The sequence below is a fragment of the Dendrobates tinctorius genome, unplaced genomic scaffold (assembly GCF_039654945.1).
Source record: "Dendrobates tinctorius isolate UK_male_01 unplaced genomic scaffold, ASM3965494v1 ptg000011l, whole genome shotgun sequence".
In the NCBI taxonomy this organism is placed as follows: domain Eukaryota; kingdom Metazoa; phylum Chordata; class Amphibia; order Anura; family Dendrobatidae; genus Dendrobates; species Dendrobates tinctorius.
Genome location: NW_027361679.1, coordinates 82,944,788 through 82,967,480, shown reverse-complemented (window position 1 = coordinate 82,967,480; position 22,693 = coordinate 82,944,788). Strand labels below are relative to the sequence as shown.

General features: G+C 42.6%; 1 protein-coding gene and 1 long non-coding RNA gene across 4 annotated transcripts in view; one reads left to right on the top strand and one right to left on the bottom strand.

Moving 5' to 3' along the window:
* Positions 1-6,771, bottom strand: part of LOC141048422 (uncharacterized) — a 33,866-nt gene extending 27,095 nt beyond the window's left edge. Inside the window, exon 1 of the long non-coding RNA XR_012220049.1 lies at positions 6,612-6,771. This is a non-coding gene — a long non-coding RNA (uncharacterized lncRNA). The remainder of the gene's footprint in view (positions 1-6,611) is intronic.
* NFIC (nuclear factor I C) overlaps positions 1-22,693 on the top strand; it is a 170,184-nt gene that overhangs the window by 75,096 nt on the left and 72,395 nt on the right. The gene's annotated exons all lie outside the window — the stretch shown is intronic.

Genomic DNA, 22,693 nt, shown 5'->3' with positions numbered 1-22,693 from the left:
TACTGTCTTCAGCCGTTTCCAGCGCAGCTCCAGTCTTCTTCTGAATAATGTGATGACAATTGTGACCCGCCAGGTTACCGACCATCTCCTGTGAGGCCTTGAAGTCACTTTCTCAATGTAAGTGTACTCAGGACAAGACTCTCGTAGACTTTCATTAAAAAAGGAAGTAATGGTCCGCTTCGTTAGCTGGCAAAACAGAGCTATGGTCACATGATGGAGGAGAGGACTGGAGCTACGCTGGAAATGGCAGCGATGGGTAAATATTCCAATGTATGCACTTCACACACGTCACTGATTGCTAACAAAGAGGGCGAGAAAAAAACACCAGAGTTCTCTTTCAAGGGTCAGTATGAGTCAAATATTTTTTCTAGTGCTTTGTATTTTTACTGTCCGAACTCATGGATTAAATGAGAGCGATTATGCCCATATTGTAGAGGATATGATACGTGGAAAACTTATTGAGGGTATATATTGGATTTCACAATCTCTTGGCATATAGAGGTATTCATAGCCAAAGCCTTCCATGTTAAAAGCCTAAAAAATACAGTTTATTGCACTCTTCTAAAAAGTTAAAAAAAATAATGTATACCAACATTTAGGGGCTTAATAAAAAAAATGCTTTAATGTTTTTGCTTTAGCAGTTGTTTTACTGAATAATATAGCACATCATGCTATGCTACTGATGCCATGAAAGACCACTTGAAATCTGACAGAATAAGTATGGACAGAGATTAAATAATACAATATCTTTATTTTATTTTTTTTTATTTGAGTAACTTAATTTTTGAGTATAAAAATAAAATAAATTTGTAAATTAGATTGTCCTATTTTTACTATATTCTTTCTGCCTCTTGAGATTGGGGATTTTGGTTAAATGGTCATTTGCATCTCTAGTTCATATTAGCTTTAATCACACAGGACATAGAACACTTCAGTTCTCATCTAGTATAATTTATTGTTTTCATAGCTGTAATTTGCATACAAACGTCCATAACGTGGCCAGGCCTGTTTCATTTTTTTCTTCAATGGGTTGCATTAAAAGGGGTTATTTCAATATCAATAATGGATAAACTGCCTGGAAAAAACAAGCAACTTTGCAATTTTAATATTAAATATCTCCATTCGCAAGAATTGAGGGATTTTTAATATTCTTGTTGAATGCTGATTGTCTAGGCTACCTACCACCAACATACTACTGTCTAGAAGCATGGTGGACGATGCAAACCGGAAGCCAGGAGGCAGAGAACCAGTCGGCTCCTGAAGATTAAACCTGAGAACAACCCCTTAAGTCTGATTTATATAGCGGTGTCTTTGACATGCTTTTGTTATAGTGTTTGATATCTCTTTATGTTTCCATATTTGGGTCTATCCTCCTATTTTCAGCAAAGGTCATTAGCCTATCGCTAGCATGCAGACCTGTCCTCATTATAATGTTGCATAGTTTCAGTGATGTTATACCCCTTGTTATCAATGCGGGAATAAAGGAGAATTGTCGTGCAGCTGAGGAGGCATTAGTTTTACTTTATTAATGCAAGTGTTACTGCACTTCAGTCTGCATTACTCTCAATCTTTAAAACACTGTTCTCATCGAGACCATGCGGAGTAGGGCAGTGCGCACACTTTAGAAAATTGATAGTCGTGCAGTGGAGTGACATTGAACCCTGCTTTAATAGGGTAAAGCTAAGGACCAGCAAGTAGAGCGACTATTTTGCTTTATTCCTATTTTCTCCGAGATCATAAGTTCATGCTGTTTATAGCAGAGAGAGCACTGTGTAAAGATTGGACTAGGGGCTTGCTCATTAGAACAATGCACAGAGTGACCATGCACATTAGAACAATTATAACAATTGTGGGGTAGTGACCACTGTGTCCGCTAGGGGGCGCTGTGTGGGTGTCCCAGGATGAACGGATAGCCTTGTCCAGAGTGGTAACAGGGGCAGGGTGCTAAAGGATCGTTATGTATCTCAAGGTGGGTGGCCTTGGGATGGAGGCTTGCTTATGTGCTGATTAGCAGAGCTGATCTTTCATTCCAATGTGTCAGGGAGAAGTCTCCAGGTAGCTGGTGATACGGGCAGGACTAGTTACCTACAAACCCACCCAGGGGTGTGTGTTTAAGAACGCTATTATAAAGTGTGTATGAGTGGTTGAAGGACCTGTGATGAGGTCATAGCCATGTGACCCGGTGGGCGTGGCTACAGACCATATAAGGTGGCCAGGGTAGGTCACATGAGTGAATGCTGGGACCTGGTTGGTCCGTTTTGGAAGGTCCTGTCTGAGAGAGATGGGGCTGTCTTCCTGACAGCAAGTGAACGCTGTGTTAATGGCTGCACGTGCCTGATAGTTCCCTGGAGGGAATGGACGTCTGCAGCGTGGTGAAGCAGCCATGAGGTAAACCCAGAGAGGGGATATAACTGTGAGGCTAAGAGAGTCTGTGTGCTGGACATGGCACAACCTGTGTGACCAAAGGGATAACAGAGTGAAGCGCTGTCATGGACGCTATGTTGTTAATATGAACTTTATGTTGCTAGCCATGGTTTATGATGCCTAAATAAACCGCATGGACTTTGATTGTTTTATGGAAAACCCGTGCCGGATGTGATTATTTGGCTGCTAAGCGAGTATCCCCTACCCAAATGACAGCGCTACCTTACACAATGCACAGAGTGAACATACACATTAGAACAGTTAGAACAATGCACAGAGTGCACATGTGCATTAGAACAGTGAGAACAATGCACAGAGTGTGCATATGCATTAGAACAATGCACAGAGTGTGCATGTGCATTAGAACAATGCACAGAGTATGCATGTGCATTAGAACAATGCACAGATTGTGCATGTACATTAGAACAATGCACAGAGTACGCATGCGCATTAGAACTGTTAGATGCACAGAGTGCACATGCTCATTAGAACAGTGCACAGAGTGCACATACGCATTAGAGCAATGCATTCTCATTAGAACAACGCACAGAGTGCACATGGGCATTAGAGCAATGCACAGAGTGCACATGCGCATTAGAGCACCACAATGCACTTTCCAGGTCATCCCCCCAGTTCCATCACTCTTATTCCCTTCTTTTGAGGTCCACACCATCAGGCTCTTCTGTCCCCTCTCCCTCAGAGTAGCGGTCATATACCGGCCCCCAGGCTCACCCACCCACTTCCTTGACCACTTTTCAGCCTGGCTGCCGCACTTCATGTCCTCAGAACTTCCAACCCTTATCCTGGGAGACTTCAACATCCCCATTAACAGCCCTACTTCCACATCTGCATCCCAGCTTCTATCACTAACCACCTCTTTAGGCCTCTCGCAGCTTTCAACCTCTGAGACACACAAGGACTGTAACACCCTTGATCTGGTCTTCGGCCGGCTCTGCTCAATCTCCCACCTAAATAACTCACCGCTTCCACTTGCTGACCACAACATTCTCTCCTTCACGCTCACAAATCCTCGCCCACCCCAGCTCACTCCTACCTACCATACAGTCAGAAATCTACAAGCCATTAACCCTCAGACACTTTCAGACTCCCTACACTCATCACTGTCCCCAGTCTCCTCTTTTTCCTGTCCTAATCTGGCTGTTCATCACTACAATGATACTCTTAGAAGCACCCTTGGCCAAGTAGCTCCCCTCACCCTCAGAACCTCTAAGCACAAAGTAAAACAGCCCTGGCTCACATCGCAAACTCAACTTCTCCAGCGATGCTCTAGGAGTGCTGAACGCCTATGGAGAAAAACCCGCACACCAGAAGACTTCATCCACTTCAAATTTATGTTAAGAACCTATAACGCTGCCCTTCACCTGGCCAAACAGACCTACTTCACCACCCTGATCTCCTCACTAGCCAACAACCCCAAGAAACTTTTTGACACTTTTCACTCCCTCCTCAGGCCAAAAGCACAAGCCCCTATCACAGTCATTTGTGCTGATGACCTGGCCTCCCACTTTACAGAAAAAATAGATAATATCGGTCAGTAAATCTGCTCCCAACCACCAAGTGCTGTGACTCCCATCCCTTCCTGCATCTCCCCTGGCTCACTTTCCACATTTGATCCCATCACAGAAGAAGAAGTCTCCAGACTCCTCTCTTCTTCTCGTCCGACTACATGCACTACTGACCCCATTCCCTCACATCTCCTCCAGTCTCTCTCTCCAGTCGTCACAACCCACCTAACTACAATCTTTAATCTCTCCCTCTCCTCGGGCATTTTCCCATCCTCCTTCAAACATACCATCGTTACTCCATTGCTAAAGAAACCCGCTCTCGACCCATCCTGCACAAACAACTACAGACCAGTCTCCAATCTCCCCTTCATCTATAAACTTTTGGAGCACCTAGTTTACTCCCGCCTTACCCGTTACCTCTCCACTCACTCCCTTCTAGACCCTTCACAGTCCAGCTTCCGCCCCCTACATTCGACTGAAACTGCACTCATCAAAGTGACCAATGACCTTCTGACAGCAAAACGTAATGGTGACCACTCTCTGCTCATTCTTCTTGACCTATCTGCAGCTTTCGATACTGTTGACCACCATCTCCTACTCTCTAGGCTCCAGCCACTAGGCATTAAGGACACTGCTCTCTCCTGGTTCTCTTCCTACCTCTCTGACCGCTCCTTCAGTATTTTGTTCTCTGGCTCCACTTCATCTCCTCTTCCTCTTGCTGTCGGGGTACCTCAGGGCTCAGTCCTTGGCCCCCCTCCTCTTCTCTCTCTACATAGCCCCAATTGGACAGACCATCAGCAGATTTGGCTTTCGGTACCATCTTTATGCTGATGACACACAACTATATACGTCTTCCCCCAACCTTACCCCCTCTGTACTACAGAACGCTAGTGACTGTCTGTTCGCAGTCTCCAATATCATGTCCACTCTCTATCTGAAACTCAACCTCTCCAAAACTGAACTACTTCTGCTCCCGCCGTCTACTAACCTCCCTAAATCTGACATTTCCCTCTCCGTGGGTGGTACCACAATAACACCCCGGCAGCAGGCGCGCTGTCTGGGTGTTATGTTTGACGCCAATCTCTCCTTCACATCCCATATACAATCTCTTGCCCGCTCTTGCCCCTTACAACTAAAGAACATCTCTAGAATCCGCCCTTTTCTCACCATGGAAACAACAAAAACCCTCACTGTAGCATTGATCCACTCCCGCCTGGATTACTGCAACGCTCTATTAATTGGCCTCCCCGCCACTCGACTATCCCCTCTCCAGTCCATACTTAATGCAGCAGCCAGGGTCGTCCATCTGGCTAATCGGTACTCGGACGTGTCCGCTCTTTGTCAGTCATTACACTGGCTGCCCATTCATTATAGGATCCAATTCAAAGTACTTGTGCTCACCCACAAAGCTCTCCATGGTGCGGCACCCCCCTACATCTCCTCCCTCATTTCTGTCTATCGGCCTAGCCGATCGCTGCGCTCTGCAAACGAATTTCGACTAACCTCTGCACTAATCTGTACCTCCCACTCCCGACTCCAAGACTTCTCCCGTGCTGCTCCTATCCTCTGGAATGCTATACCCCAAGAAATTAGGACTAACCCCAATTTGCATAGTTTTAGGCGCTCCCTCAAAACACATTTGTTCAGAGCGGCTTATCACGTTCACTAATCAAAGTCATTCTATGTGTAACTGTGCATGTGTAGCCCATTCACTATCTCCATCCATCCTTCACTCCGTCAAGATGGCTGGACCATCATTGTAAATACACTATTGTAAATACACACCTGTATTCTGTATCTCCCTCACCTCATTGTAGATTGTAAGCTCTCACGGGCAGGGTCGTCTTATTTTGCTTTAATTATTGTATTGTTAACGTTGTTACTTATGACTTGTGTTTTGAAACTGTTAAACTGTAAAGCGCTGCGGAATATGTTGGCGCTATATAAATAAAGATTATTATTATTAGAGCAATGCACAGAGTATACATGCTCATTAGAACAATGCACAGAGTATGCATGCTCATTAGAGCAATGCACAGAGTATGCATGCCCATTAGAGCAATGCACAGAGTATGCATGCTCATTAGAACAATGCACAGAGTGCGCATGTGCATTACACCAATTAGAAAAGTGCACAGAGTGCGCATGCGCATTAGAACAGTTAGAACAATGCACAGAGTGCGCATGCGTGTTAGAAAAGGTAGTACAATGCAGAGTGAACGTACGCATTAGAACAATGCACAGAGTGCTTGTGCATTAGAACTATTCACACAGTGTGCATGTTCATTAGAACAATGCATAGAGTGCGCATGTGCATTAGAACTGTTAGATGCACAGAGTGCACATGCTCATTAGAACAGTGCACAGAGTGCACATACGCATTAGTGCAATGCATGCTCATTAGATCAACGCAGAGTGCACATGCACATTAGAGCAATGCACAGAGTATACATGCTCATTAGAACAATGCACAGAGTATGCATGCTCATTAGAGCAATGCACAGAGTATGCATGCTCATTAGAGCAATGCAGAGTATGCATGCTCATTAGAACAATGCACAGCGCACAGCATGTACATGTGCATGAGAACACTAACATTTTTTCCATTAAAATCGGCCCTGTAATCATGTCCATATAGCACTTTCTATAGTTATACCTAACCTGCTCATTTAGTCATAAGGGTGTGCTTCATTTCAGTTCAGTCACAGGCGTTTCTGTCTACACAATTTGATTGATATTCCCTGGTCACACTGACGTCACTCGAGTCCGCGATAAAATCCCGCACTTGTGCAGTGTGTAGCGTGGAGCCGCACTTGTGCAGTGTCGAACGGGGACAGTTTTAGATGCTGAAAATAGGATGACAGGTTCCCTTTAAAAAGTGCTAGAAGGGTAAATTAAATGATTGGTCCTTTTAATATTTTCAGGACTGTCCCACATGGAATGTTCAACTCATTCACTGTTTACATCCAGCCACCACTGGTGCTGAAAACATCTGAACAGCACAGCTCCATTCCCTGTGTTGTGGCTTTTCCCAAATACTGCAGTTCAGCTCCTATTGAAATGAATATGGGCTGAGTTGCAGTAACCAGAAACTGAAACAACATAGGGAATGGAGCTGTGCTGCTCAGCTCATTCACTGTTTACAGGAGGGGGTTCTGGATGTTGGACACCCACCAATCTGATATTGATAACCTGTTATTGATGCATTATTGATTGTTACCATCTTGTTGCACTTGGATGTCTTGTAATTCTTCATAGGCTTTCTTATTTTATATATGATGTATTCAGTTTTCGAGCACTTTGTTAACTTCATGACACGGTTATGTGGTCATTATAGGGGGTCATCTATCCTGTTGATGTCAGTTTATGGACTTTACTCAGTGGGGTCTATATTGGACGACCCTATGTTCAGCTATATTTTTTGTTTATATTTTGCACTTGCTGTTTTTTTCTTGTCATGCAATAAAGTATTGTTAGATTTTATATACGTTGATGTGTTTGCTGTAATTTACTGTGAAACATAGTTCTTTTTTAGCATTTATGAGTGTTCGCTTACCTCGGAGTGCCCACTTTGGTTGTGTATATATGCTGCTTTATTTTGACACCCACTTTATGCACATGACATCGCTGTGCAAAATGCAGCTTGAAAATGGCTCATAGGGCAAAGGAACAACAGTCAATAATATGTAAGGCTAAGTGCATACGTACTTTTTAGCCCTGTAGATTTTTCCACGCAGAATTGAAGAAATCCGCAGGTCATATGACCTGCATTTTTCCTGCGGATTTCTTCCTTTTTTCTTGCGGTTTTCCCCTGCGGATTTACCCCTGCGGATTTGGAGAATGGAGCAGGTGGAAAACCGCACAAAAGAAGTGACATGCTGCCAATTTTGAACCACAAGAAAACCGCGCGGAAAAATCCGCAGCGCCTGCACAGCGTTTTTTTTTTCTATTGACTAACATGCTACTGTACATCACAATGCGGATATGCAGGGTTTCTGCGCGGTAAAATCCACTGCAGATCTGCTGGATATCTGCATCATGTGCACATGGCCTAACACAGACTGAGTTTTAGGGGCTTTATTGGTAGAAAAACCAGTCTCATTAGTTCTGTTTCTTTGGAGCACTGGGTTGTTTGCTTGGATGCAACCAGGTCAAAGTTGTGTTCTCTGCAATGCAGGTGTGTGGGTGACGTTTCTCAAAAATCAGCATTAGGGCCTGTGCACTTGCACTTTTGCTGCATTTTTTCTGCGCAGATTTGTCACAAAATCTGAAGGATTTCCTTTTGCCTTCAGCGTGAATGAGAATCCTGAAGTCTCAGGCACACGCTGCTTATTTGTCCCGTGCAGATTTAAATCTGCAGCGTGTCAGTTCTTTTTCGGTGTTTTGCCTACAGATTCCACCCATATTAAGGAATGGGATTCAAAAATGGATGTTTTAGGCCATGTTCACACATCAGTATTTGGTCAGCATTTTACCTCAGTGTTTGTAGGCCAAGACCAGGAGTGGGTGATAAATACAGAAGTGGTGACGTGTTTCTATTAGACCATGTGCACACATTCAGTATTTGGTCAGTATTTTACCTCAGTATTTGTAGGCCAAGACCAGGAGTGGGTGATAAATACAGAAATGGTGACGTGTTTCTATTAGACCATGTGCATACGTTCAGTATTTGGTCAGTATTTGTAGGCCAAGACCAGGAGTGGGTGATAAATACAGAAATGGTGACGTGTTTCTATTAGACCATGTGCATACGTTCAGTATTTGGTCAGTATTTTACCTCAGTATTTGTAGGCCAAGACCAGGAGTGGGTGATAAATACAGAAATGGTGTCGTGTTTCTATTAGACCATGTGCACACATTCAGTATTTGGTCAGTATTTTACCTCAGTATTTGTAGGCCAAGACCAGGAGTGGGTGATAAATACAGAAATGGTGACGTGTTTCTATTAGACCATGTGCACACATTCAGTATTTAGTCAGTATTTTACCTCAGTATTTGTAGGCCAAGACCAGGAGTGGGTGATAAATACAGAAGTGGTGACGTGTTTCTATTAGACCATGTGCACACATTCAGTATTTGGTCAGTATTTTACCTCAGTATTTGTAAGCCAAGACCAGGAGTGGGTGATAAATACAGAAATGGTGACATGTTTCTGTTAGACCATGTGCACACATTCAGTATTTGGTCAGTATTTTACCTCAGTATTTGTAGGCCAAGACCAGGAGTGGGTGATAAGGCTGGAGTCACACTAACCTGTGCAAAATACGGTCAGTATTTTACATGTGTAATACGGATGACATACCCCTAAATAGTGCTCCGTATGTCATCCGTAATCAAGGTGTGGTCGCGTATTTTGCGCATGTCAGCATCTGTATGCAATCTGTATGGCATCCGTATGGCGAGATTTTCTCGCAGGCTTGCAAAATGGACATATAATGGAGCCCTATGACAGGGTTTCTAAAAGACACCGGGTGCGTATTTCTCGCAAGTCACATGTGTGGTCCGTGTGTAATGCGTATTTTTTGCGCACCCACAGACTTGCATTGGCGTACTACGGCCGTAGTACGCTGACAATCGCAGCATGCTGCGATTGGCACAGCGCGTAGGATACTGAGGAGAAATATACGCCTGGTGCGAGGGACCCCATAGAGAATCATTGGTCCGTGTGTAATGCGTGCTTTTAGCGCCTCTCGCTCGGCCGTATTCCTCGCCAGTGTGACCCCGGCCTAATACAGAAATGATGACGTGTTTCTATTAGACCATGTGCACACATTCAGTATTTAGTCAGTATTTTACCTCAGTATTTGTAGGCCAAGACCAGGAGTGGGTGATAATACAGAAATGGTGACGTGTTTCTATTAGACCATGTGCATACGTTCAGTATTTGGTCAGTATTTTACCTCAGTATTTGTAGGCCAAGACCAGGAGTGGGTGATAAATACAGAAATGGTGACGTGTTTCTATTAGGCCGGGGTCACACTAACCGACGCAAAATACGGTCAGTATTTTACATGCGTAATACAGATGAATGGCCCCTAAACAGTGCTCCGTATGTCATCCGTAATCAAGGTGTGGTCGCGTATTTTGCGCATGTAAGCATCCGTATGTAATCCGTATGGCATCCGTATGGCGAGATTTTCTCGTCACCTTGCAAAATGGACATGTAATGGAGCCCTATGACAGGTTTTATAACACAAACCAAAGAATAGATATAGACTCATAGAATGCATATATATATATATATATATATATATATATATGGTATGTATTCTATGTGTCTATATCTATTCTTTCATTTCTTTATTAAACCTTTCAGTGTGAGTTTACTGTATCGTGCACTGAATTGCCGGCTTTGCTAAAAGACACCGGGTGCGTATTTCTCGCAAGTCACATGTGTGGTCCGTGTGTAATCCGTATTTTTTGCGCACCCATAGACTTGCATTGGCGTAATACGGCCGTAGTACGCTGACAATCGCAGCATGCTGCGATTGGCACGGAGCCTAGAATACGGATGAGAAATATACGCCTGGTGCGAGGGACCCCATAGAGAATAATTTGTCCGTGTCTAATGCGTGCTTTTAGCGCCTCTCACTCGGCCGTATTCCTCGCTAGTGTGACCCCGGCCTTAGACCATGTGCACACATTCAGTATTTGGTCAGTGTTTTACCTCAGTATTTGTAGGCCAAGACCAGGAGTGGGTGATAAATACAGAAATGGTGACGTGTTTCTATTATACCATGTGCACACATTCAGTATTTGGTCAGTATTTTACCTCAGTATGTGTAAGCCAAGACCAGGACTGGGTGATAAATACAGAAATGGTGACGTGTTTCTATTAGACCATGTGTACACATTCAGTATTTGGTCAGTATTTTACCTCAGTATTTGCAGGCCAAGACCAGGAGTGGGTGATAAATACAGAAATGGTGACGTGTTTCTATTAGACCATGTGCACACATTCAGTATTTGGTCAGTATTTTACCTCAGTGTTTGTAAGCCAAGACCAGGAGATGGTGATAAATACAGAAGTGGTGACGTGTTTCTATTAGACCATGTGCACACATTCAGTATTTAGTCAGTATTTTACCTCAGTATTTGTAAGCCAAGACCAGGACTGTGTGATAAATACAGAAGTGGTGAAGTGTTTCTATTAGACCATGTGCACACATTCAGTATTTGGTCAGTATTTTACCTCAGTATGTGTAAGCCAAGACCAGGAGTGGGTGATAAATACAGAAATGGTGACGTGTTTCTATTAGACCATGTGTACACATTCAGTATTTGGTCAGTATTTTACCTCAGTATTTGCAGGCCAAGACCAGGAGTGGGTGATAAATACAGAAGTGGTGACGTGTTTCTATTAGACCATGTGCACACATTCAGTATTTGGTCAGTATTTTACCTCAGTATGTGTAAGCCAAGACCAGGAGTGGGTGATAAATACAGAAATGGTGACGTGTTTCTATTAGACCATGTGCACACATTCAGTATTTGGTCAGTATTTTACCTCAGTATTTGTAAGCCAAGACCAGGAGATGGTGATAAATACAGAAGTGGTGACGTGTTTCTATTAGACCATGTGCACACATTCAGTATTTGGTCAGTATTTTACCTCAGTATGTGTAAGCCAAGACCAGGAGTGGGTGATAAATACAGAAGTGGTGACGTGTTTCTATTAGACCATGTGCACACATTCAGTATTTGGTCAGTATTTTACCTCAGTATGTGTAAGCCAAGACCAGGAGTGGGTGATAAATACAGAAATGGTGACGTGTTTCTATTAGACCATGTGTACACATTCAGTATTTGGTCAGTATTTTACCTCAGTATTTGCAGGCCAAGACCAGGAGTGGGTGATAAATACAGAAATGGTGACGTGTTTCTATTAGACCATGTGCACACATTCAGTATTTAGTCAGTATTTTACCTCAGTATTTGTAGGCCAAGACCAGGAGAGGGTGATAAATACAGAAGTGGTGACGTGTTTCTATTATACTTTTCCTCTGATTGTCCCACTCCTGGTTTTGGCTTACACATACTGAGATAAAATGCTGATCAAATACTGAATGTGTGAGCGTGGCCTTATACGCTGTGTTTTTATGCAGTGTTTTACCTACCAACACATCAATATTTTCAGCAGATTCCAGTTTATGGGTGCACAAAAAACAATCAGACCCCATGCAGAACATCCGTATTGTGTCCATTTTCTACAGATATATTCCCTTTAACCTGGGATACTGTATCATCTACATTTTGAACTGTTGATATGTATAAAAACGGATGCCACGCCGGCGTAAAATACGGGCAGGCGGATGACGTTGTGGAGAAAAATTGTCCAAAGTTTTCTGGATGAAAATCGAACGTTGACCCAGTTTTAGGGTATGTGCACATGTAAGCTTTTTTTCGCGTTTAAGTGTTTTTACTGGAAAAATCCACATTTCTAACTATTTTCTGTGAGACTGGGGACGCTCCGGAAAAAAAACATAAAAAACGCGCTTTAAACGCCCGGAAAAAAACTCGCGTTTTCTGGGAAGGAGTCCAGTTTTCAGTCAGGAATTTTCTGCATACGTGTGCACATACCCTCAGGGTTATAAGACTGACCCTTTGAAATAGGGAGTAACTTAAATGTGCATTGGATAGAGGAATGAATCAGATGAATGTCAAGTATCTTATATAGTGTGAGGAGGATCAGAAGCGGGGTTGAATGTAATCTGACAGAGGAAACGTCACATCTGCAGTGGTTGAGCCTTCCGACAACCTATGGGAGAACTAGCGGCCTGAATGAAGGCTTTAGCAGGAAGTGTTACAGTGAGGCTGCTGTGGTGGCCATAGCTGGGACTTCTATGTAGGTCTCCTCCCTGCTGTGTCACATGTTTACTGTATTATAGCGCTGTCCTGAGATGAACTGCCAGGTCCTGACATCCCCTCCTCTTGGTCACCCCTCCTTTCCCTCGCAGCTCCCCCTCCCTCTGCTCTCAGTTAATGTCTTTGTTCAGACTGTGGTTGGATGTGGATCAAGAGCTCGATGTGCTGGGCAGGCGGTGGAATTTCCACTGCCTGGAACTCAGTTTAGTTTTGCTGCAACTTTGTATGCATCTGCTTAGATACATTGGCAAGGAGCAACGTTGTGTATTCTGTAAATAATTGTCATATTTGTTTGCTACAATAATGCCTGGCCAGACAATTCGTTGACAGCGTGCTACAAAATGGAGCTTCTATGGTTGATCTCCTGGCCTCCTCCATTTGTGAGGATTTATAGCTCTTCTTTAATCAGATTTTAGGAAGGAACCATAAATCAACATGTAATGGAGGGAGGAAAGAAAGAATGTTAATGTTAGGCAAAGGCTTGGTGCAAAATCGTCATCCGCATGCCACTGTGTCCGTTTTTTTACTCCATCCATACATTCATTTTGTCCATCCTTTTTTTCAAGAAATGAGCGATAAAGGACAAATCCAGTTTCCTCTTTCCCCCCCCCCCCAAAAAAAAAAAATTGCCATTTAGCGTCCAATTTGTATAAATACATTGCAATCCTTTAGAATGGCAAACTTTATTCTTGTAAATTTTAGTAATGGGTAATGTATAAAAACGGACATACCGATCACGAGACAGATAAAAAAAAGTACACAAAGCTATATAAAATATTTATTTTTATTAATGATGGGTTAAAAAAAAATATTATTCAAACGGTGATCTCCAGCAAAATGGTGGAAAAACGGTAAACTAAGTGGGATTTATCACTGCTCTTGCATTTCATATGCATGTAGTGATCGTTTTATATGTGTGGAGTTTGTAAATTCTATCGTTTCATCTACACCCTGACATATACAGTGACTTCTAAAAATTTGGGCACCCCTGGTCAAAATTAGTGTTATTATCAACAGATACGAAGATGAAATGATCTCTAAAAGGCCTAATGTTAAAGATGGGACATTTCGTTTGTATTTTAGTAAAAATAAAATTTTATATACAGTGTATATTTTTATATATTTATATATAGGGCCGATGCAAAAGTTTGGGCACCCTGTATGGTTAATAGTAGTACCCCCTTTTGAAAGTATCGCAGCTTGTAAACACTTTTTCTAGTCAAACAAGAGTCTTTCAATTCTTGTTTGAGGGATTTTCATAAATTCTTCCAGTTCTGTGAGATTCCTGGGTCGTCTTGCATCCACTGGTTGTGTTTTGCAGTCTAGCCACAGATTTTGAATGATGTTCAGATCGGTGGACTGTGAGGGCCACTGTAAAACCTTCAGCTTGCACACTTTGAGGAAATCATTCTTCCCTTTCCTCTACCCGTGAAATGTCCCCCCCCCCCCCCCCACCAAAAGCATGATTGATCCACCCCCATGCTTAAAGGTGTCAGGATGTTCTTTTCCTGAAATACTGTGCCTTTTTTTCTCCACACATGCTTTTGGTCATTGTGGCCAAAGAGTTCTATTTTAACCTCATTGGTTTACAGGATTGTTTCCAAAATGCATCATGCTTCTTTAGATGTTCTCTTGCATACTTCTGTCTCTATGGTAATGATGCAGAAGGCCATATTTGTGCAGGTGTCTCTGAACAGTAGAACAATATATCACAACTCCAGAGTCTGCTAAATCTTTCTGAAGGTCTTTTGCTGTCAAGTGAGCGTTCTGATTTGCCTTTCTAGCAATCCTACAAGTAGCTCTCACTGAAATTTTGCTTAGTCCACCAGACGTTATCATAGAATCATAGAATCATAGAATCATAGAATCGTAGAGTTGGAAGGGACCTCCTGGGCCATCTGGTCCAACCCCCTGCTCAAAGCAGGATTCGCTAAATCATCCCAGTCAGATGTCTGTCCAGCCTCTGTTTGAAGACTTCCATTGAAGGAGAACTCACCACTTCTCGTGGCAGCCTGTTCCACTCATTGATCACTCTGACTGTCAAAAAGTTTTTTCTAATATCTAATCTGTGTCTCCTCCCATTCAGTTTCATCCCATTGCTTCTAGTCTTTCCTTGTGCAAATGAGAATAAAGTTGATCCTTCTACAATGTGACAGCCCTTTAGATATTTGTAGACAGCAATTAAGTCTCCTCTCAGTCTTCTCTTTTGCAAACTAAACATTCCCAAATCCTGCAACCTTTCCTCATAAGACAGGGTTTGCAGACCGGTCACCATTCTGGTCGCTCTTTTCTGAACTTGCTCCAGTTTGTTGATGTCTTTTTTAAAATGTGGTGCCCAAAACTGGACACAATATTCCAGATGAGGTCTGACCAAAGAGGAGTAGAGGGAAATAATGACTTCACGTGATCTAGACTGTATGCTTCTGTTAATACATCCTAGAACTGCATTTGCCTTTTTTGCTGCTGCATCACACTGTTGACTCATATTCAGTCTGTGATCTATTAGTATACCCAAGTCTTTTTCACATGTGCTGTCACTTAGCCCTATTCCTCCCATTCTATATATGCTTTTTTCATTTTTATTGCCCAGATGTAGTACTTTGCATTTCTCCCTGTTAAAAACCATTCTGTTAGTTACTGCCCACTTCTCCAGTTTATTTAAATCTTTTTGAATCCTCTCTCTCTCTTCTCTAGTATTAGCTATCCCTCCTAGCTTTGTGTCATCAGCAAATGTAATCAGTTTACCCTCAATTCCTTCATCTAAATCGTTGATAAAGATGTTGAACAATACAGGGCCCAGGACAGAGCCCTGTGGTACCCCACTTGAGACATTCTTCCAACTGGATGTGCAGCCATTTACGACCACTCTTTGGGTCCGATCACTAAGCCAGCTATGAATCCACCTAACAGTTGCCTTGTCCATTCCATACTTAGTCATTTTTTCAATAAGGATTGTATGAGAGACTTTGTCAAATGCTTTGCTGAAGTCAAGATATACTATATCTACAGCATTTCCTTGATCCACCCAATCAGTGATACCGTCATAGAAGGAAATTAAGTTAGTCTGACATGACTTATTAGTTACAAACCCATGCTGACTCTGTTTGATCACTTCATTCTTATCCAGGTATTGACTTACATGTTGTTTAATAATTTGTTCAAAGATCTTTCCTGGTATAGAAGTCAGACTCACCGGCCTATAGTTGCCTGGGTCCACCTTCTTCCCCTTTTTGAAGATAGGAACAACATTTGCTCTTCTCCAGTCTTCTGGCACTTCTCCTGTTCTCCAAGAATTTTCAAAGATTATGGAGAGTGGTTCAGAAATTTCTTCTGCTATCTCCTTCAGTACTCTGGGGTGTAATTCATCTGGACCTGGAGACTTGAATTCATTTAGGTTAGCTAAGTGTTTCCTCACTATCTTTCTGTTTATAGATATCCTGGATTCTTCTATTCCCTTAATAGGACAGTGAATAACAGTTGGTGTTACATTTCCTTTCTGAGAGAAAACAGATGCAAAATAGGAATTTAAAAGTTCAGCCTTCTCAACATCCTGTCTTACCATTTCATCATTTTCATCCTGTAAAAATCCTATAGCATCTTTGACTTTTCTTTTACTTTTGACATATCCCCAAAATCCTTTATTATTGCTTTTGACATCTCTTGCAAGCCTCAATTCATTTTCAGCTTTAGCTAATCTGACTTCCACTGTTCCTGTTAACTGCCATTTCTTAATAACATTTCTAACTAAATAAAGGGCAACTTGAAAACACTTTGCTATCTTCTTATACCCTTCTCCAGCTTTGTGGTCCCCCACCATTTCCATTTTCAGAGAGCTAGGCAGCTGCTTAGTAGAACCCATGGCTGATGTTTTTTGTGACAAAGTTAGAGAAAGCTGGGTTTTAATAAAGCTGGGAGATCTCCATAACCTGGTCTTTCCTAACATTGATTGTGAACAAGCCATAACCCTAACAGGCTAATTAAGGTCTGAAACTTTGGTTATCTGAATACACAAATCTCCAAAGGTGCCCAATACAAGCAAAATGTGTCATAATTAACTTTAGGCATTTTAGAGATCATTTAATCTTCATCTTGCTTAACTGTACACAGTAAGGCTGCTTTCCCACGATCAGGACGCTGCATATTTTTGCTGCGTCCAAAGCGTTGCGTTCTAATCATGCAGGTAAATCCGCTTGTGTTCACTGAACAATGCAAATTTATCGGATCCAATGCATGTCTATGGTGGAAATTTCTGTTGCAAAAACCAACGTCTTCACAACAGAAATTGACATGCTGTGGCTCATAAACCCGCACCACGAGTCAGTTTACGCAGGAACAAATAGAAGCACAGTGGGCATGGGATTTCTATAAATCCCATCCACTGTACTTGTACTGTATAACTTAGCCTCCAAAACACTGTTAGTCCTGATCGTGGGCACATACCCTAACAGTAATTTTTACCAGGGGTGCCCAAACTTTTACATGCCAAGGTATGCAATGATCTTTATACATGTGAGATTTGTCATCTGAGAGGTGACATGTATATAATATTTCTATTTAATCATACCTCATGAACTTTCTATATTTTTTTCACCTGAGATGTTGATCTCTGCAGCTCCTTCAGTGACCATGGCCTCTTGGCTGCTTCTCTAATTAGTGTTGTCCTTGCTTGGGTTGTCAATTTAGATGGACAGCCATGTCTTGGTCGGTTTGCATATGTGCCATATCCCTTCAATTTTTGGATGATGGATAGTGCTCTATGAGATGTTCAGCGCTTTGGCTATTTTTTATAACCTAACCCTGCTTTACTCTTCTCCACAACTTTATCCATGACCTGTCTGGTGTGTTCCTTGGTTTTCATGCTGCTGTTTGATCCCCAATGTTCTCAAATACACCTCTGAGGCCTTCACAGATCAGCAACAGTTATACTGTGAAAAAATTACACTCAGGTAGTCTCAGTTTGCTAATTATGTGATGTCTGGAGGCAATTGTTCATTCAGAATTTTATTTAGGGGTATCAGACTATAGTGGGATGAGTAAATATGCACCTCACAATTTTCAAATTTAGATTTTTGAAATAAATGGAAAACCACGTATTATTGCCTTTTACACCTCACAAATACTTGCTACTTTGTGTTGATATATTACATAAAATCCCAATAAAATAGATTTAAGTTTGTGGCTGTAACGTGGACAAATCTGGAACAGTTCTTGGGATATGAACGCTTTTTCAAGACACTATATATAATATAATTATTTAATTTTGGTTGATTGGCTTGTTTCTGCAGGGAAATATGTCAAAAATATCTACACCAAAATGTGCACAACATGGTGCAGATCTCCCTGCAGCTTTCTTTCCATCCTCTGCATATGAACAATTCCATCACACATTTCTGTTAACTTGTAGACTGGTCAAACTGGGTGAGGGGCAAACAAGGAGTCAGGAATAATATTCATTGTAGTTTATGGAGGGCATGGAGTGGCCACAGTGTGAGGGAGCACAAAAGGGAGCAAGTGTGAGGAAGTTAACCCTTCACTCTTCTCATGCACAGAGAAATCAATATAGGGGTTAACACACAAACTAGATGAGGAGGTAAGGGTCAGACCTGGCATACACGCAAAAAGGCGAGGAGATGAGGACAGTTTAATACATTGGGCCACAATGTGGAGATGAGGAGTAGACAAGCATTTAAGGACGAATAAGGCATATCAGCCTGAGCTGTGAGGAGAATTTGCAGGCAGATGTAGCTGCTACTAATTAGCTGCCCCCCCATACTGAAAACAGCCAACGGAGCCGCGCTCTAGCTATTAGGGGGTTAACGGAGTGTCCTAGGAGACAGTGCGGTCTGCGCAGGCCTTTCTGGCCATATCTCCTATGACTTATTCCTGGGACACAATGTACCAGCTAACTGCTTCCTGGTTAGGTGCAGCACCAGGGTACAAACATCTCCTGGGCACCGCTCTCCTCATGCAGCCTCTTCTCTTATTCCTGCCCGTTACTGACTAAAAAGAATTCTACATACACTATATAAAATACATACATTTGGGATTGTTTTTAGAATTTTTTTTCTCAGGAACACACCAAGTCTACAAATTTAGGTACTACCATCACTGGTGGACAGAGACACAAGAGGCCCCTGTGCAAGACCAATATACGTAGCCCAAAAGCCCAATCCCACCTACTTTGAAGATGAAAGTGTGCCCCCTTACCTCTCGGGCCCCTGTTTGGCTGCACAGGTTGCACCAATGATATGTCTGCCCCTGACTACCAACATCACCCCCTCAAAGCTTCATGAATACCTGTCTAGTGCTCTTTTTACGTGATGTTCAAATGGCATAGTGATATATGCGAAAGGGTGGCCTGTAATACCACAACACTAGACCTGGCCCATGTCTGTGAGACCGTTTCTGACGACACATGCATTGGGGGAAGTAACAGTTAAGCAAAGAACTTATGTTAGATGTGAACGCCGTGATCTACACCACGGAAGTTTCACCAATAGCACGACATCTTTTCCAATTAGATGGCTGTCCGAAAATTGCCTAAAAAAGCGAGAAGTAGTCATTTAAAAGAATGAACATATACATGCATTTCTGTACGAAAATGACATGATGTTCAGGCTTTTGAGCTTCTTTTAACCATCAGTTAAAATAAATGAGCGGAGCATTCTTCAGGCAGCTTCTGCTCTGACGATGCTCTATACTTTATAAGGAGAGTCAATGGGAAGGCTCCAAAAATGCCTGGAAGATGCCTAGAGCGTTTTGCTAGTGTTTGCTAACTGTTTCTTCATTGTCGAATAAAGTTAACAAAACGTCACAAAAATGCTGGAAATTTGCTCAAAAAACCCGCCGGCGATAAAAAGCGTTGAAAAAGAGCTCAGGAAGCGACCATAAGTGCCAGCATTTCCTTAAGAGTCTTCTTTCTTCTTGAATAATTTGGCGGGCTCATCCACATGAAAAAGATGTTGTGTACATACCCTGATGGTGGACTGCGAGGTGCTTTGTAGAGAAAAGTAAAGGTACTGTCACACTTAGCGATGCACCAGCGATCCCGACCAGCGATATGACGCGGTCAGGATCGCTGGTGCATCGCTAAGTGGTCGCTAGTGAGCTGCCACACAGGCAGATCTCACCAGTGACATCGCTGGGGTCGGGGGTCGCTACTTACCTGTCACACCAGGAGATCCGGACATCCTCGCGTCCACGCGTCGCTCGTCTTCACAGCAGGAAGCCCCAGCAGGAAGCTGACGACGAGAAACGGCCCAGGACGTTCTCGCGCGATCAGCGATAACCAGCGGGGGAGCCGTCGGAGGTAAGTATCAGACATAGCAATATCGCTATAACGTCACAAAAACCAGTGATGTTATAGCGATATTGCTAGCGATATTGCTTAGTGTGACAGGCCCTTAAGCCCCGGAAGCTGATAATGGCCTGGCATATTGCCAGAGAAGTCTCTGAAGGCCTCACCTTCAGCTTCCTATTCTTAATTGTCTTGAGCTGCTTCTTGCTTTGTTTTCCAAGTGTTTTGTTGTCTTCACTCTCCTCCTCTCTGACTAAGGCTACCCTTACCGCACCTTGTTCGGCACATTTTTACCAGAGGGAGGTTAATCTGATTTCAAGGATACAAGATATAACTTCATTATCATCATCTGAGTGGCCTAATTCAGCTTTACAGTATGTTTACCCTTCACCCACCACAAAGATGGCTTTCAGTTCCAGGGAGACAGAACACAGCAATGTCCAGCTGCTCATTTATTGAACTGTAGATATGGCACTTGCAGAATAATTCTCAGGTCATTGGAAAGAGTTGTAATCTGAATATGTAAGGCACGCAACAGGGACAGTGTCATATATATACACTACCATCACAATTGTATAAATGCATATTTTAGTACCTTGCTATTTACAGGGTGTGCCTTTTGCTTCTAGATGTTTTTGCACAGCAGACCACAAATGAGAGGTGTCCTATATTTCATGGTGGTTTGTAAGACTGAACTCACATTTGTGTTGGAGCCTCCATCGCGGACTCATGGACTCAGGTTCATGGAGCACGACAGGTGTCCAACGTACAAAGGATCCAGGACATTATGATTTCCATTATAATAATAATCGTCTGACAGATTCTTCATTGTTGAAAGAAGTTTTAAAAAATACCAGAAAATGCCATAAATTAAAGGGAATCTGTCACCAGGTTTTTGCTACCCCATCTGAGAGCAGCAAAATGTAGGTTCAAAGACCCTAATTCCAGCGATGTGTCACTTACTGGTTTGCTAGCTGCGTTTTTAATAAAATCCATGTTTTCTCTGCTGCAGATCTAACAGTTCTCTGAATGCTGCGTTCTGTATAACTGCGCCAACAGCACTGATTGGCAGCTTTCTATGTACACTGTGCATAGGCAGAAAGCTGTCTAACAGTGGTGGAGTGGGGTTATGCAGAGGGGGAGGAGGACTATGTGGCATGAAACCGCTATTCCTCTAGTGATAATACACTGATTTTATTGGAAATGCAACAAGCCAGGCTCTCATCCCCTACGTTGTGCTGCTCTCAGATTACAGAGCAAAAATCTGCTGACAGATTTTCTTTAAGACATCTACATATATAATCGTCAGTGGCCTGTCCCTGAATCCCATAAGGCAGTGCGGCCACGAACTGCGCCTGTGCAAGTGACATACACGTCTCCGCTATTCCCACGCAGGCGCAGTAACAGCCGCGTCATCACTACACTGCTGCGGCAGAGGAGCAGCCCAACTCTCCTCACAAACTACACCTACCCTGGTGCCAGTGTCAGCTCTGCCAACCCTTTATGCTTCCTGGCCACTAAACCAGCAGCAAGACTACAAATCCCAACATTCCATGCTCTCTGAGTGGAGAAAGCAGGAGACGTCACAGTGCATGCTGGGACTGGTAGTTTTCTCATGTTATGAATACACCTACAGCAGCCCATGCTGAGTCAGCGGTGTGAGGTGAGGGCAAAACCGAGAGCAGGAGAGCTGCAGCCTGAGGTGTTATATTCCAGGAAGGTGTGTGTGTATATGTATGTGTGTATGTATGTGTGTGTGTATATGTATATATGTGTATGTACGTATATATGTGTATGTATGTGTGTGTATGTATGTATGTGTGTGTATGTATATATATGGGTGTGTTACTGCGCATGCGTGCAGAATAGCGGTGACATCTGTTTCACTTGTGCAGCCGCAGTAACAGCCTTACGGCCACGAACTGCACCTGCACAAGTGATAGATCTACATCACCTGTTAATTTCACCACACTCCCGATGCGATAGCATTGGGCCTATTTCTAGTATATTATACGAGCAAGCAATTCAGTTTGTCTCATGGTACAGTAAAGCATACAATGGCTATTGGGGTGAATGCCAAAATTCTGTATTTTTGTAGATATAGGTGTATGTATTGTCTGAATGTCCACAGCAGTGTTTCATCTCTTTTACAAGACATTCAAACAGTGAATATTATTTTAGGCATTTCTACTTCAGCATAAATGGTGTTTTCAAATGGTACCAAAGCAGAACAATTTTTCTTTTATTTTATATGAGCTGAAATAGGAAAAATGTTTTTCCTTCTATATTTCAGTGGTACAGATTTAACCAGATGTGAAATAATCATGTGTATTGCTGTAACACCTGGGAACTACAGTTTTTATTTTTTAGTACATAGGCTGGCAAGGAGCATTACGTTTAGCAGTTTTTTGATCATTTCATCCATTATTCACTTCAGTTGAATCTTGCACTCTTTTATGAAAAGACTCTAGTGTGTCTGTGTGATTGTCCAGTTGTGGATGTGTGTGCGATGCAAAGCGGTAAATGGAGGGTGGACTTGGAACTGGCCACCAGACACCTGGATACTACTGTATGTTCTCCA